Raw genomic sequence first — 11,464 nt, 5'->3', positions numbered from 1 at the left:
TATTGCTGGACAATCCCAGAGAAAGGAGTTGGAAATGGAATGCAACAGTTGCGTAGAAGCTGCCCCTTGTCATTTGCACACCATTGGGAGTGGTTAAAATTGCACTTTTCAGAAATGATGGTGATGACGATAATTTATTTGTACCCTGCCTCTCCCAACAGATCAGTTTGATGGTGATAAAATCTAATCAACCATGATTTGCGGTAAGCATGTTTTGTAGTGTAGTGAGGCAACTTTGAAGTTGCTACAATCCATAATCAATGCCTCCCTCAGGGAAGGTTGTTTTCCATCGAGCCTGAACTTAGCAGTGGTGAAACTCATTCTAAAGAAACCTTCCCTTGATCCCCTGGACAAAAACAATTATTGGCCAGTATCTCTTCTTCCCTTTTTGGGTAAGGTAATCGAGAGGGTGGTTGCAAACCAGCTCCAAGCAGTCTTGGATGACACCGATTATCTCAATCCGTTTCAAACTGGCTTCAGGTCAGGATACGGAGTGGAGACTGCCCTGGTCGCCGTCTGTGCATTGAACAGGGGAAGTGTGGCCCTTTGGTGCTCTTGGACATCTCAGCAGCCTTCGATACCATAGACCATGGTATCCTTCTGGAATGCCTGAGAGAGTTGCAAATTGCTGGCTCTGCCTTGCAGTGGCTACGTTCTTACCTCTCGGGCAGATTCCAGATGGTGATGCTGGGGGACAGCTGCTCCTCTACGAGAGAGCTGACATATGGCATTCCTCAGGGCGCCATTCTGTCTCCATGCTGTTTAACATTTACATGAAGCCGCTGGGTGAGATCATCCGGAGACATGGGGCGAGGTGTTATCAGTATGCTGATGACACGCAAATTTATTTCTCTATGTCTCGGGCTGTTTCAGTGACCAAGGAGGGCATCTCCCCCCTGAATGACTGCCTGAAGTCGGTAATGGATTGGATGAGGGAAAATAGACTTAAGCTGAATCCAAATAAAATGGAGGTTCTCATAATAGGTAACCCCAATCCGGGTATGGAGATAAGTTTGCCAGTTCTAGATAGGGTCACACTTCCCCTCATAGAATCATAGAATAATAGAATCATAGAGTTGGAAGAGACCGCAAGAGCCATCCAGTCCAACCCCCTGCCATGCAGGAATCCAAATCAAATCATCTCCGACAGATGGCCATCTAGTTTCTGTTTAAAGACCTCCAAGGAAGGAGACTCCACTACACTCCGAGGGAGTTTGTTCCACTGTCAGACAGCCCTTACTGTCAGGAAGTTCTTCCTAATGTTGAGGTGGAATCTCTTTTCTTGTAGCTTGCATCCATTGCTCCGGGTCCTCACCTCTTAACCTTCTCTTTTCCAGGCTAAACATCCCCAGCTCCTTAAGTCGTTCCTCATAGGACATGGTTTTTTGACATTTCACCATTTTACTTGCCCTCCTTTGGACACGTTCCAGTTTTTCAACATCCTTTTTGAATTGTGGTGCCCAGAACTGGACACAATATTCCAGGTGGGGCCTGTGAAAGACTATGTCTGCAGCTTGGAGGTGCTCCTGGATTCATCGCTTCAGCTGTCTTCTGATGCGACAGCCAGGAGTGCCTGTTATCAGCTTTGGCTGATACGCCAGTTGCGCCCCTACCTGGAGCAGCAGGACTTAGAAACGGTGGTACATGCTCTAGTAACCTCTCGCCTTGGTTTCTGCAATGTGCTCTACATGGGGCAACCTTTGTGCCACGTCTGGAAGCTTCAATTGATACAAAACATGGCAGCCAGACTGGTTGCTGGAAAATCCAAGTTCGACCATATTACACCTATTTTAAAATCACTACATTGGCTGCCTATTAGCTTCCGGGCTCAGTATAAGGTGTTGGTTATCACCTACAAAGCCCTACATGGCCTGGGTCCAGTCTACTTGAAGGAACACCTCCTCCCATACAATCCTTCTCGTACACTCCGATCCTCCGGGAAAAATCTCTTACAATCTAGAAAGACCAGACTGGCAGTGACCTCCTGGAGGTCCTTCTCTGTCACCGCTCCAAAAACTTGGAATGACCTGCCGGAAGAGATTCGCCAATTATACTCACTCGAGGCTTTTAAAAAGGCGACAAATACCTTTCTCTTCTGGCTGGCCTTCCCCGATTGATAATGTCCAGAACCAATTCAATCTCCCTTTTATTTTTTTATTATTTGTGATTTGTTTTTAACTTTGATGTATTGTTATGTACTGTTGAAACATTTTTTTACTGTTTAATTTTATAGTTGGGAGGGAGGGTTGGGTCGGGGTTTTGTGGGGCTTGTTGTTTTTATTGTTGTATATTGTATTTACTTTGTTGTTACCTGCCTCGATCCTGAATCGGAAGAGGCAGGATATAAATAAATATTTATTATTATTATTATTATTATTATTATTATTATTAGTGATTACATTGGTCATGATGTTACATGGGGAGGGTGTGGGATGCGGGTTCCAATTTCAGACCTTACTCTGGAAGGTAACTCTGACATTTTGGGAAGCAACTGCCTCTGTAAGTGTGAATGAGCCATTGCAGAATAAGGGGCCCCTTCACACCACATGATTGGAGTGCTGTGATTCCACTTTAGCTGCCATGGCTCCATCCTGTGGAATCCTGGGATTTGCAATTCTGGTAATTAGAATCCACAGCCAGTGAGCTCTAGTGCTACCTTACAATTTCACAAGATGCTGCCATGGTAGTTAAAGTGGAATCAAAGTGCTATAATGGTGTAATAAGGTCCAAAATGAAGGGAGCCTATGTAAAAGGAGACTTTCTGTATCTACCTGTCTGGGGTGACTGTCTATTTTTGTGTTTAGACCTTGCATGTTCCTATATATGGCAGTGGGTTTTAAAACAATCAAATACAATATTTATTTATTGTTGTGTGCCTTAGAATTTGTTTTGAGTTGTTTTAAATAGAGGTGGGATTTTGTTGATATTTTGTTGTATATTTTTGATGCTGATGGTTTGAACTGTGAGGTTGTGCTGTAAGAGTTAATGAGTCTCACAAGAGCAAAAAAAGGTCTGTAAAATACAGTTCCTTTGAAATGTCTGTGGGGTGATTTTATCTTGGCTGAAGAGAGAGGCTTGAGTTTTAATGTGGTTAAGGAGCTAATGGACAGTTTCAATAAGTAGTTTTAATAAGTGAAGCGTTTAGTTTTATGTGTGCTTAGTTATAAAGGTTGGTCAAATATATGTGATGATATTGTTAAATGTATGATACCAGTCCCAAGTGCTATAGCATACACAAATGGCAGATGTTACTTCAAGGTTGTTTAGTCTAGTTTTTGGTGAGAAGCTGTACATTCACACACTCATCATGCCAATTGCTGGATATTCTGGACAGGAACTATTACATCATGTCAAACAAAATAAAAAACAAGCTTCATTTATATACTGCTTCATACCACCTAAGCAGTGTCTAAGCGGTTTACAACTGTAAGCTAATTTGCCCCCAACAATTTGGGTACTCATTTTAGCGACCTCCTCGGAAGGATGCAAGCCTGAGTCAATCTTGAGCCTTTTCCTGGTCTTGAACTCACAACCTTATGGTTTTGAGTGAGTGGCTGCAGTACAGGCATTTAACCACTGCACCACCAGGGTTCATGTCAATGGCTAAAGTGTGGGTACTGGGAGCCAATTACTGAGTTACACAATCTTATGGGGAGGGATTTTGCATTTCAATGTGTTCTGCCTCCAGACTTGTCAAAAAAGTCACTGACCTGTCTACTAAGATTTTATTTTCTACAATAAAGCTATTCTAAGACTGAGAGTCTAGAACTTTTTTTTATATGAAAGATGGTCTTTAGACAAGCTGTACCTGAAAAAACCTGTTGTTCGTCTACTTGGCATGATTCATTCAGAGATTTGCTTTTGCCTTTCTTTGAGGCTGAGAGTCGTACTTTGCCCACATTGTGAGAAGGCATGAATCACTGGAAGAGAGAATGGTGATGGGAAAAGTAGAGGACAAGAGAAAGACCACGTGTCAGATGGTTGGATTCAATGAGAAAGACCATGGGCATGGGACTGTAGGATCAGAGCAGAGGAGGACTGGGGGTCTTGGAGATGTCTCATCCAGAAGGTCAACATGAGTTGAGATCAATTTGAGTGCAGTTAACAACAGCAAAGCCTAGATTACCTACATTTTAAATATTGCCAAAAATGCACACCTCCAGGCTGCCCAGTATTACCAGGCTACACCTCAGCCTTAGAGCCAATTGTTCAATTTATGGACCAATTTAAAAAACCCTTTGCACCCAAAATCCCACCTTATACATGGGACTCTTCAAGCTTGAGAACAACTTTTATTGGCAGATAAAAGAAGTGGTCATGGGAAGTCCTGTGGACCCAGATGTGTTCAATTCATACATGGAAGGTTTAGAACATGAGACAACCTGTTCTGGAAGTAGGTTTAAAAAAAGCACTGATATTGGGAGCTGGGGATGTTTAGCCTGGAGAAGAGAAGGTTAAGAGGTGATATGATAGCCCTGTTTAAATACTTGAAGGGATGTCATATTGAGGAGGGAGCAAGCTGGTTTTCTGCTGCTCCAGAGAACAGGACCCGGAGCAATGGGAAAGAGATTCCAGCTCAACATTAGGAGGAACTTCCTGACAGTAAGGGCTGTCCGACAGTGGAACACACTCCTTTCTCGGAGTGTAGTGGAGTCTCCTTCCTTTAAGCAGAGGCTGGATGGCCATCTGTCGGGGATGCTTTGATTGTGATTTCCTGCATGGCAGGGGGTTGGACTGGATGGCCCTTGCGTTCTCTTCCAACTCTACGATTCTATACTGCACTGTACAAGTACAGTAAGAAAAAATATTTTCAACTACCTGCATGTACTAAGAGCATGTTTCTCTGTGTGAGTTTTGATTCTTGCATTTGTACAAGCATTTTTTGTATGAGGAGCTGGATATTGGAGTGTACAGGTTCACCTTAGGTCTGCCATGAGGACATGATTCATGAGAACAAAGGGAAATACTTCACACCATTTATTTCAATGAGACATGGGATGTGGGTGGTGGGGGTGGTGGAAGTCAACAGCAAGGCAAGCTCCCTTCTCTCCTGATGATAAAGCCAAGCACCATTCTCCTGATGCTTTTGGCTCCCTTTTAAATTCCTTTCCCTGATTGTCTTCAATGGGGAGGGGGAGTGAATGAGGAGAGAGGGGAGATTCCACCTCAACATTTGGAGGAACCTCCTGAGAGTAAGGGCTGTTCAAAACTGGAACACACTCCTTACTTGGAGTGTAGTGGAATCTCCTTCCTTCGGGGTCTTTAAACAGAGGCTGGATGGCCATTTGTCATGATGCTTCGATTTAGATTACCTGCATGGCAGAATGGGGTTGGACTGGATGGCCCTTGTGGCCTCTTCTGATTCCATGATCGATTCCAATGGGGAAGGGAGGAGGATGGAGAGGGGGAGAGAGGAGATTGCAGGGCATCCCCACAGCAAAGCAACCCCCCACCCCCAGATGCAGACCCATAGTGCTCTCCTCTGCCTCCTTTTAAACTCCATGTTGGGATTGATTGCTATGGGAAGGGAGGTGGGGGATTTCAATTAGCAAAGAGGGACTTAGGAGGAGGGGAAAGCTCCAAGTCCCATGCTTCCCTTCTTCCTGTTTCCTGGGAGCAACGAAAACTTCCCCTCCTGAGGAAGCCAAATTGGGGAGGAAGCATGGCGAATGTTTCCTGGTGCTAGAGCTTATCCCCAAAGCTGTGAGGGTGCTTCTCAGCCTGGCTGACATCAATTGAAGGTAAATTTAAATGCGGACTTGAGCATACGTGGTTTTTTAATACGTGGTGGATCCTGGAAGCAAACCCCAGCGTATAACGAGGGTCTACTGTACTAAAATTGGAAGAAAACACAGAAGATTAGCTTGGCCCCTGAGCAAGGATGGCATGAACATTTGTAAAACATATTTTCATCTGCTTTCATAATTTAACTTTGATTTAATGTATGTTTATATTTAGCTGTTTTAATCTTGCAAGCTGCTCTGACTCCCAGTTTTGGGAAAAGGGCATGATAATAGTATCAGTACTACTACTACTAATAATAACATGGCCATGAAAGCCACTGGGTTGGACAAGTCACATCCTTATTTTGTTCATCAAACCCAATGAAGTTTTCTTGTTATTAATATTATTGCTATTGTTTGAGTGTAGGCTTAGAGTTTCCATCTTTAAAGAACACAACAACAATTTCAAATCCATTCTGCTCAGCTCCCATTTCCTTCCTTCCGGAGCTATTCATTTCTCTTCTAGTTGACTTCTTCCTTCCTTCTGGGTTCCCTGAAGTTCCTCTCTAGGAAAATGATCTCTCACACCAACACAGCTTAAAGGAATCACAGAATCATAGAGTTGGAAGAGACCACAAGGGCCATCCAGTCCAACCCCATTCTGCCATGCAGGAAATCTCAATCAAAGCATCACTGAGCCTCTGCTTAAAGACCTCTAAGGAAGATGACTCCACTAGACTCCGAGGAAGGAGTTTGTTCCACTGTCGAAGAGCCCTTAGTGTCAGGAAGTTCCTCCTAATGTTGAGCTGTAATCTCTTTTCCTGTAGCTTGCATCCATTGTTCTGGCTCCTAGTCTCTGGAGCAGCAGAAAACAAGCTTGCTCCGTCCTCAATATGACATCCCTTCAAGTATTTAAACAGGGCTATCATATCACCTCTTAACGGTCTCTTCTCTGGGCTAAACATCCCCAGATCCCTAAGTCGTTCCTCATAGGGCATGGTTTCCAGACCCTTCACCATTTTAGTCGTCCTCCTTTGGACACGCTCCAGTTTCTCAATGTCCTTTCTGAATTGTGGCGCCCAGAACTGGACACAATATTCTAGGTGGGGCCTGACCAGAGCAGAATATAGTGGCACTATGACTTCCCTTGATCTAGACACTATACTTCTATTGATGCAGCCTAAGCCAGAGAGGAGAGTGATGTCCAGGCAGAGAATTGGGCCCTGTTCCCCCAGGAAGCCCTTCTGAAGAGGAGCTCAAAGGGGTGGTCCATCCCTCTCCCTTTTTTTTTGTTGGGGGTGGAGAGAAAACAGAGCCCCTTGTATTCCAAAGGTCATCATTATTGATGGGGTGTCATCTTGTCCTTTGGTTCAGGCAGCAAAAAGTTTTATAAGCAATGTTTAAAGATGAAAAAGCCACCCCATTGCTGTTGACAGAACTGTGCTAAAATATGGGTCAAGGCAATAGGGACAGAGCAAGTGGAAGGCAGGATGCTGCAGTGAGAATCGAGTGATGTTGGATTAATTGTCAAACTCCTCTGAAGAGAGTCTTTAGCATCTCATTCACAGGATGTCTTGTTTTCCATTCTTCTTTTGGGAAGAGCCATTCAGGGAGCTTCGGGGAGAAGATGCTGCAGTTCTGAGGTCCAGCGCCAGCACTTCAGACACTTTGTCTACCAGGGAGGCTTTGGGGCCCCGAGAGGTTTGCAGCCAGCTCCACAATCTCTGCTGTCAGTGGCTGAAGCCAGAGAGACACACCAAGGCTGAGATGCTGGACCTGGTGATCCTGGAGCAGCTCCTGGCCATCCTTCCCCAGGATGGAGGCTGGGTTCGAGGTGTGGAGCGGAGACCACCTTCCAAGCAGTGGCCTTGGCAGAGGGTTTCCTCCTGAGCCCGGCAGAGGAGACGAAAGGGAAGAGGAGCAGTGAGCTGATTTATGTGCCCATTATTATTACTTATTAGGATTTTGAAAAAAATTAAGTAAACTCATGTAAAGTCAAAGGTTTTCATGGTCAGTCTGTAGTTTTTTGTGGGTCTTTGTGCTATGTGGCCATGTTCTAGCGAGTTTCTTTCTGGACGTTTCACTATCATCTGTGGCTGGCATCTTGATCCCAGCCACAGATGCTGGCGAAAGGTCAGAAAGAAACTCTGCTAGAATATGGCCACATAGCCCAAAAGACCCACAAAAAAGTAAGTAAACTCAGTTTGTTTAATGCAGACCAGAAAGAAGGTCTGCTGATCACGTCGACAGCAGATCAAAAAATAGGTACTTCCTGTGTTGTGGGGATTTGGGTCACTACCGGTTATGGATCTGGCCCCGTTGCCCCTAAATTCAATTTAATGCCATCTCTGCACCCTGCATCCTCCCTCCTTGTCACCAGAATTATTGTTATTGTTGTTTGTTGTGTTGTTGTTTGTTGTTATTTCTCCCACTTGGAAAGCCAGAAATGCCATAATCCCTTGCTTTCCCTCAGCTACCACTGAATTCTTTACAGACGTAGCCAAAGCCTTCTCTATCAATTTGCCAATGGAAAGAGAAACTTTGTACATTCGTATTTTAGCATTCATGTAGAAAAAAAGTCTTTTGCCAATGCCTTTTGCAAAGTGTCTTGCTGCTGGAAGCAGAAATAAAGGGGGAAACAGGCAGTGAGAACTACTGTCTGTCTGTCTGTCTGTCTCTATCTATCTCTTATCTATCGTCTATCTTCTATCTATCTCTACCTGAAGCTAAAACCATGCACCTAGTATGCAAATAAATAAATAAAATAAAATAAAAAAGAAATAAAATTAAAATAAAAAGAGAAAAGCTCCCTGGTGTGAGAGCGGAGGCTTGCTGTGTTCAGGCCCTCCTCTTTCACCTGCCCTGAACCTCTCCTGCTCTGTTACCCCGATAGCCTCCATTCCCCCTTTTCTCCCCAGCTTTTCATCCTCTCCTCCTCCTGGTCCTCCTCCATCCCCGATTCTCCTGGCACCCTTTGGCTCCTTCCTTCTCCCCTGGTCCTGCTCCTGATTGCCCTCCATGGCCCCCTGCTTTCCCCTGGCCTCATCTCCTCCTCCTGCTCCTCCTCCATCTCTGGCACCCTTGGCTCTTCCTCCTTCTCGATGAAGGGGGGGGTGCTCTGCCTCTGTCCTCCCTCTGACCTAAACCCCTCCATGAACTTAACCTGATCATGATCGGGGGCATGTTCACATTTGCTGAACCTGTTTTAAAAAGATACGGTTTTTCTCCGATTTGAAAGAACCGTGAGGAGCATTTGCCCTGAACAGATATTGAAAGCCTCTGATTTGCTTGTGAGAGTTCAGGGCAATTGACCTTCACGTGCAAGATTTGATTCCTGATCCGGGGATAAAGGTGTCTGATGGCCCCCAGGTTTGGTGGTTACTGATTCAGTTCCAGGCACAATTTATTCAGCTACTATGTCCTGCAAACTCCATCTGGTTTCCTTCCAGGCTTTTGAAGGAGGTGTATTCTTCCACATGATTTGTATCTTGTGGGAACATGGGCTAGGTAGTGGTTCCCAATCTGGGAGTCGAATGACAGTTTCACAGGGGTTGCCAGGGACCCCCCTCAGGGCTCCATTTCCAAACAAGGCCTCCAGCTAAGCTCATTGAAGCAGCAGCCACCTCCAGGACCCTCAGTTGCTTAGAAACTGCCCACAGGTCCCCTTTCCTTCCCTCCAGGAACATGAGCTCTGCAACAGGAGAGAGACAGCACAGCCAAAGAGTTTCTGTTTCACTTTGAACCACTATCCTCTGCCCCTCTATTTTGGCTTTCTGGACAGGTTTCCTCAGAGGGGGTTGGCCATTGCCATCCTTTGAGGCTGAGAGAGTGTGGCTCCTTGCCCAAGGTTTAAGGCGAACCTATCCTGGGGCTTTCTGGACAGGATTCTTAAGAGGGGGCTGGCCATTGACGCCTCTGAGGCTGTGTTTTTGTGAGTAATCACTATGCTTTACTATGTTCAATTTGTAACACTGAAAATACGATTCTAAAGTACACTATTAAAGTTATGAAGTAGCAACAAAAATAATTTTATGGTTGGGGGTCACCACAACATGGGAACTGTATTAAAGGGCCGTGGCATTAGAAAGTGGGAACCACTGGGCTGAGCTTTCTCAGTGGCTGTCCTTGGCTGAACTCCCTTCATTGGAAGTTAGGCTGTTTCCGTCCAAGATGAAAATAGCTTCTCAAAACTACCTGGAACTTGGTTTAGCGATATGCATTTCTATTGTTTTAATCTTTCCTTTTAGTCTCTTACGTTTTAATGGCTTCACTTCTGTAGATGCTTTGATTTCTAACTATTATCTGGTATGGCATTTTTTTTATGTATTTGTTGTTGTTCTGCTTTCTGTAAATCACCCTGAAACCGATATCTGAGGAATAGAGCAAGGGATGCAAATGAATAAAAAAAATCATAATGATTGTAATCTAGCTACACTTCCAGGTTTGTTTTTTTTTTCTGGGAATCATCTGCAATGGGGATGATGCCTCACAAGGCCTTGTCCTCTTCCTTTCCTTTCCTAATTATTACTCTCCTTCCTCCCCCATTTCTGCTTCTGCTGCAGACATGTTTATGAAAGTGATGGCAGAGAAGGAGAAGTGTCCTTTTGATCCAGTCCAAGGCAGGGGCCCAAGTGGATCACGCAAGACAGAGAAGATGTCTCTTCAATGAGTAAGGGCTAGGAGAGTAGTTTCTTGTTTGATTCCCCTTCCAATTGTCTGAAATAGCCAGACACTATCAATTGCAGCACTTGGACCATTTTATAGCGCTAACTAGCACTTTGAAAATAGACGTACCTCAAGTTAACAAAGCCTCTGACCGTGAAGTATTTTTACAAGGACTTTTTATGCTCCTCAGCCTTCCTTTACTCCTCCTCCTCTTCTTTGTAGCTGGTTTTTTGCAACATTGCCACTAGGGGATTGGAAGCCAGGCTTTGAGTATCCAGTTATAGTAGTATGTCTGCGAAGACAATGCAATAAAGCCTGATGTGAGAAATGGTGCATGCTGCATTGCACATGTAGGAGAGACTGAAAGGAGGGGAAGGGTATTCAAAAATACTATCTTCCTTTTTTCTTCCTCCCAGGAAGTGAAAGAAGAACTGAATCTATGTGTACAAGGACATCTCTTCATCCTGATGGATTCAGAACAGCTTCTGGGAGACTAGCTCAGGTAGGGGACAAGATCTCAATGAGCCACAAGAAAGGGGTGGGCTGGGTGCCCATTTGACCACTCCCTGGTCCTCACGAATCTTGTTCTTTCCCTCTGCTTTCCTCACAAGTTGCCACGTAAGGGGTCTGTGGATCCATCCTGTAGGAATTTCAATTTCTTGAGAATCTGAAAGAATAACTTTCTCTTTCTACAGGTGACTTTTGAGGACGTGGTTGTGGATTTCACGGAGGAGGAGTGGGCCCTGATGGATCCAGGCCAAGGCCCTTCATCGGGAGTGATGGAGGAGATTGTGGGGCCCTGTCCTCTCTGAGTAAGGTTTCCTGCTTTCTTCTGATTGTGTTAACTTTCTTGTGATTGTGCAAGTGCTGAAAAGTACCCTGGGAGTTCGTCTTCGATCTTGATATCTTAAAGCAGGCGGAGTGTTTTCTTTTTTTAGCTTTGCTGCTTTTCTGGCCTCTCTTCCCAAAGCCTTCATAGCAGACTTTGGTCAAGGTGACAGTGGATGATGTGAGGTCCAGTTGCACTCCAGAGCGCCCACGCTGACCCCCCTGACCCTGCTTTGCCTTCCCAGTTT

General features: G+C 44.9%; 1 long non-coding RNA gene and 1 pseudogene across 1 annotated transcript; both read left to right on the top strand.

The window, feature by feature from the left end:
* The first annotated feature begins 5,813 nt into the window (after positions 1 to 5,813).
* LOC121924533 lies at positions 5,814 to 5,911 on the top strand (annotated as a pseudogene).
* A 4,436-nt stretch (positions 5,912 to 10,347) lies between these two features.
* LOC121924298 lies at positions 10,348 to 11,149 on the top strand. The gene is made up of 3 exons (XR_006102563.1): positions 10,348 to 10,392; positions 10,805 to 10,890; positions 11,084 to 11,149. It is a non-coding gene; the product is annotated as an uncharacterized LOC121924298 (long non-coding RNA).
* The last annotated feature ends 315 nt before the right edge of the window (positions 11,150 to 11,464 follow it).

Source organism: Sceloporus undulatus, chromosome 2 (assembly GCF_019175285.1).
Source record: "Sceloporus undulatus isolate JIND9_A2432 ecotype Alabama chromosome 2, SceUnd_v1.1, whole genome shotgun sequence".
Classification (NCBI taxonomy): Eukaryota; Metazoa; Chordata; class Lepidosauria; order Squamata; family Phrynosomatidae; genus Sceloporus; species Sceloporus undulatus.
This window is presented reverse-complemented; position numbering and strand designations above follow the sequence as displayed.